The sequence below is a fragment of the Bos mutus genome, chromosome 18 (genome assembly GCF_027580195.1).
Source record: "Bos mutus isolate GX-2022 chromosome 18, NWIPB_WYAK_1.1, whole genome shotgun sequence".
In the NCBI taxonomy this organism is placed as follows: domain Eukaryota; kingdom Metazoa; phylum Chordata; class Mammalia; order Artiodactyla; family Bovidae; genus Bos; species Bos mutus.
The window spans coordinates 3,808,782-3,814,971 of record NC_091634.1 but is presented as its reverse complement, the minus strand read 5'-3'; positions in this window follow the sequence as shown (position 1 = coordinate 3,814,971).

Below are 6,190 nucleotides of genomic sequence, written 5' to 3'. Positions count from 1 at the left end.
TAGAGGTCAAACTTGGCTTGTTGATCTTCATCCATTACCTGTTGTATACAGTCCCGTTCCTTTCATACACACTCCCATTCCTCAGACTTAAAGGCCTTGATTCCAGCTGCTGAAGGATCCAGCCTGCAAACAAGCCCCTTCCTCCTGCTGCGTCTCACTGGGCGGCAGCATCTCACCCAGAGGAGGATGCTCTGTGAGTATCCCTTTTTGCACTTGCCCTGCATCCACTCTGGCCTCTCCAGGATTTGCTCTGGAGCTAGACCACAATGTTCTTTTCAAAACGCACATAATTATCCTGACCTAAACCCAGCTCAAAAAAAACGTTAATGGAACCAAAGTCCTTGTAAAGGCAAATTCTTACCAGCCCTTACAGGGACTTAAATAACTATCCCTGCAAGCTCTGAATCATCATTACCCCTCTCTGTCTCATTAGATGTCAACCCCGCTCACTGTGCTTTGTTGCTTTTCTGAAGAGGGCTGTCAGCCTGATCCACTCTGCCTGGAATGCTTTTAGCTAGCTAATCACCACCCTGTGTGTCCTTTTAAAGGTAAATGCCATTTCCTCAGAAAATATGTTCCTGGCAAGACCAAAGTACCCTCTCTTTTTCTCTGCAAAACAGACCACATTTATTTATTTTTTTTTTTTGCAGGGTGTGGTGGGTCATACTCAGAAGCTTCTATTGTAATGATTTTTTTTTTGAAGATGGGAACTTTTTTAAAAAATGAAATAAAATGTTACAAAATGAACAGGAAGCATACCAGGTATAAGCATCCGAACCAATTCCAGATCTTACTGTCAACTGGCAGGAAATAAAGACCAATGGTCATTGCACCAGGAAGATTTGGCCAGAAAAATTCAGACCATGGGACCCCCTTACAGGTCAAATTGCTCAAGTTCTACAATATAGACTAGAACAAAGGGAATATAATTTATGGGGAAGAGTCTGGGTGATGGGGAAGCAGCAGAAAAGGGAAGATTGTTCATCGATCTCTATTTTATTTCATGATGTGATTTTCTCTGCTCTGCTAGGACCATAAGTTCCTTGAGAACTGTTGTCATTCTTGAGTTCACCCATCCCAACAGTAGTAGTGTTTGATGTAGCTTCTTGCCCCCAAACATGTTTCTCAACCAGAAATGATGTCGTCCAACGTGGGACTTAGAGCTGTCTGGCCACATCAACAAAGAGGCAGAGATGGTTCTGTGAGGCAAGTGCACTCACAGACCTCTGGGTGGCAGAAGAGGTGACCACATAAAATACAGGATGTTAAAAACAAAAAAAATACAGGATGCTCAAGACTTCCCTGGTGGTCCGGTGGCTCAGACTCTGCTCTCCCAATGCGAGGGGCCCGGTCTTGATTCCTGGTCAAGGAACTAGATCCCACATGCTGCGACTAAGACCTGGTGCAGCCACATAAATAAAAATAAATAGCAAAAAAAAAAAAAAAAAAATACAGGATGCTCAGTGACATTTGGATTTCAAGTAAACAATGAATCGTCTACTATTCAAAGCAGTATTCTCACATATTACAGGCTTAAATAACAGACAATTTCCTCACTTCAATAGCAACTCATTTTTTTCCCTACAAGAATGTCCCAAATGAGGGCTTCCCTGGTGGCTCAGATGGTAAAGAATCCACCTGCAATGCAGGAGACCCAGGTTCGATCCCTGGGTCAGGAAGATCCCCTGGAGAAGGGAATGGTAACCCACTCCAGTATTCTTGCCTGGGAAATCTCATGGACAGAGGAGCCTGGCTGGCAGGCTATACAGTCCATAGCATTGCAAAGAGCTGGACACAACTGAGCTAACACTTTCAAACATTTTCACATGTCCCAAATATTCAATATATGGGACATTTATATTAAAACATCATCCATTGCTTATCTGAATTTCAAATTGTACTGGATATCCTATAGTTCACTTGTTCAATCCAGCATGCTATCAGGGTAAGCTCGTCTGGGGAATTCAGTGAGACATCTCTCCAGAAGGTTTGTATTTTCAGCAAAAACTTGGAATGTGGAAATCTCACCGAAGGGATTGTATCGTCATGGCTCTTCATCACTTTCAGAAACCCTGCCAGATCCATGAATTCTCCACAAGGTCTAAAATATGGGCAGGAAGGATGGTTGGACTGGAGGAACTGGCTGGGTTTGGGCAGGTCGTCTGTCCAGAGTGTGCATCCTGCCGGGCTTCTGACCCTCTGTACCAAACTTCTTCATCCACCTCCCCCCACCCCACCCCATATCAATCTCTTTCATTCTCAGCCTCCTTACCATCATTGTTGTTATTGACCCCATGGACTGCAGCACGCCAGGCTTCCCTGCCATCACCAACTCCTGGAGCTTGCTCAAACTCGTGTCCATTGAGTTGGTGATGCCATCCAGCCATCTCATCCTCTGCTGCCGCCCTTCTCTTCCTGCTTTCAATCTTTCTCAGCTTCAGGGTCTTTTCCAGTGAGTTGGCTCTTAGCATCAGGTGGCCGAATTATTGGAGTGTCGGCTTCAACATCAGTCCTTCCAATGAATCTTCAGGTATTTCCTTACCATGGTTACACGTCTTACTTTATCAAGGGCTCAGCTCCAACGCTGACAGGACATCCAGACCAACCCAGCCAGGACAGCTGCTCCCACACCCATCCCAGTTTCCTCTGTGCCTGGGTGAATTTTCATGGTACTCGTTACCAGACAAACCATTTATACCTGACTACATGCTAATGGGAGCTACCCAGGTGGTACTGGTGATAAAGAAACTGCCTGCCAATGCAGGAGATGTAAGAGACTTGGGTTCGACCCCTGGGATGGGAAGATCCCCTGGAGGAGGAAGTGGCAACCCACTCCAGTATTCTTGCCTCGAGAATCCCATGGATGGAGGAGCCTGGTGGGCTACAGTCCATGGGGTCACAAAGAGTCAGACACGACTGAGCATGCACACACATGCTAATGAGCTGCACCGGAACTGGGAGCTCTTTCATTTAATGTTGTAAATGAGTAAAACAAAAATGAACCCAACCTTTTTAGGGTTGGTGATTCATAGCATAAGGGTTTGAAAAGAGTTGATTATGGCCGTGCTGCAGAAGAAGCATATCTGTTTTAAGATATGGTCTAGAACACAAACTAAAAGGAAAAGGGAATCAACGAATCTTCAAGCGGAACACAATTTTACTAACAAGGTGTTAGTGTAAATGGAAATTTTCATGGAATAAGTATGACCCATATAGAGGAGTTTAAAAAAATTTGTTTGTTTTATTTGGCTGAGCCAGGTCCTAGCTGTGACATGCAGGACCTGCACTTGTGACATGTGGCATCTCGTTCCCCAGCCAGAGACTGAACCCAGGCCACCCACATTGGGAACATGGAGTCTTAGCCACTGGACCACCAGGAAATCCCTAAAGGGAATATTTTACCTCCCTTGGTTCCCAGGATGAGCAGTTCTTGGAATGTAACTCCAGATTCCAATAATGTTGTTAAATGAAGGGCAATTCTGCTTTTTTTTTTTTTTTTTTGGCTCAGAAAAAAATGCAATGTATTAGACATGCATGGTTTGTACCCAACAATTAGGTTAGATTTAACAATCTCTATGGGCTTCCCTGGTAGCTCAGTAGTTAAAGCGTCTGCCCACAATGCGGGAGACCTGGGTTCAATTCCTGGGTTGGGAAGATCCCCTGGAGAAGGAAATGGCAACCCACTCCACAATCTATGGAGACAGACATAGAGGTAAGTGATTACTCAGCTTCAGTGTATCATTTGTAGTCCAGGTGAGATCATCCATAATAGAATCTGAGATGTTTCAGGGGCTTCACTGGTGGCTCATTAATAAAGAATCTGCCTGCAATGCAAGAGGCCCGGGTCTGACCCTTGGTTGGGAAGATCCCTGGAAGAAAGGAATGGCTACCCACTCCAGTATTCTTGCCTGGAGATTCCCATGGACAGAGGAGACTGGTGGGCTACAGCCTAGTGGGTCGCATGCTGCAGGATGTGGCCACAAAAAGAAAAAAAAGAAAAAGAATTAAGTAGTTTAAGAATGCGTGATTCTCTGCCCCTAGCTTCCTCTTGGTAAACTTGCACGTGGACCACAAGGGCAAGAGAACCTCCAGTTGCAGGTGAGTCACTTGAGCAAGACAACGTCCCAGGGAAGACAGAGGGGAGTCAGCAGGCTTGTGGCAATGGAAAAATGACAGAGAATCTGACCTCCCGGCTTAATGATTAACTGAGACTGTTTCCCTTTAAAGATTGTTTTGGCTGAGGGGAACTGTCACGGACAAGTCCACGTTCTCCCCAGATTGCTGGCTTTTCTGAAGAAAGAATCTTTCTTCTCTATGGAAACCTGTCACTTGATGTATTGTCTGTTGAGCAGTAAGTGGCCAAACCTGCCGTCAGTTACAGATCTAAGTGCTGGGCTAGGATAGCCAATGAGTCAATGCTGGTCACCTTGCCTCTGAGTTAATATACCCAGGGTGAGTTCTCTCTCCTCATGCATGAAGATTAAACGTGGTAATTCATAGTTAGGATGGCCTACTGCTGGAGCCTGGGCTAATGCAGATTTTAAAGCATCGATAGCATTTTCTGCTTATTCATTCAGCTGGGTCTGGTTGGGTAGAGTTTAGTAATGCATAGAGAGGTTGGGTAATGCAGGAACATCTAGGCACCTAATTCTCTTGATGTCTGGTTAGACTTAGAAATGCCCTGAGATATCAGGAACTGAGAAAGCCAGGGTTCCCTTAATTCTTTCAGAATCAATCAACATTCTTCCTTAGATATGAAATGACTTAAGTATTTCACAACTGGTGAGTAGAATTGTAGTTTGTCTGTGGAGGTATCATGCCACTTAGAGGCTAATTCCTATAACAGATGGATAGTGTCTAAACTCTCCATGACAGCTTAAAGTGAAAGTGATAAAACTCAGGGTGCCTGCATTGTAAGCAGACTCTTTATACCCTTTGAGCCATGAGGGAATCCCCTACTTTGTGTGGTTGCCTTTAAAAAAAAATTTACAATATTGTAAGTCAACTATACTTCAATTAAAAAAACACAGTTAATATAAGAGTCAACTACTACACTTAAGTCCTGTTTTGATGGACTGTGTCCAGGGTCTTACCTTATGGGTCACTTGATAGATTTCAGAATCTAGTCAGCCCTTCACCAGGACCCCCACCCTCTTCACTATTCCACTTCCTGCTGCCGGATTTTCCTTCCTGAAGACCAGAGCTCTTTGTCTCTTATCTCCTATTTTCCTTCCCTGCCTGTGCACTCAGCCCTCCCAGCAAACAGAGCTCCCTGAAGAAGGGGACCAAGTCACATGTCCTTTGTCCTCTTCCATCCCTTTGTGCAAGGCTGGATGCAGGCATGAGGCTCGTTAAATGCTTTTGTTGCTTGAATTAATATCAGAGATCTTAAGCTCCCCTCCTCCTGGTTGGGGTCCAGCTGGCCTTGGGGTCCCCACACTGGAGTGTCTCATGTCAGGTGCAGACTGTGGGGAGCTGAGAAGTGTAAGAGGACTGGGAGGGAGCAGGATCTGAGTGGGGCCCCCAGTTTTACACCCCTTCTGAGATCTGTGAATTCAAGTGTCCAAAGAAATAATCAACAAACCATCTATGATGAGAATATGAAAGGGTTTTGTTTGAACCAAACTGAGGACTGTACTGTGGGTGAGAGATGCTCAGATAGTTCTAAGGAACTGCTTCAGTGAAGCAAGAGTTTTCAGCGCAGTCTTATACTTTATCCAAACAAAGAACATATATCAAACATGACAGGGTGTATTCCTTCAAGGCTTCAAAAAAAGACTTAGTACATAGTGAGACAGCAGGACCCTAGTGTCAAGGAAGGGAACTTTATCTTCCAGGGAGTGTTAACATGGATGCCATGAGAACAGAGTTATTCATCCTTATCTTCAGAACAGATTTTCTTTACCTTAATGGTTAAAGCAGATGTGCTGTGAGGGTTGGGCAGGCTGTCTTAGTTCACACAAAGTTCAGGCTGAATCGTGTATAAGACAGACAGACTTCTCCACCTTTCAATATGTGAACATCTTCTCCATCACAAGCAGCTAAAAATCTTAGAACCATATTATCCAGCAATTATACCTCTGAGGATATACCCAGAAGAGTTGAAGCCACACTCGGGAAAAGACATGTGTACACTCAGTGTTCATGGCACCGTTATTCACAGTAACTAAAACATGAAAGCAACCTAAGT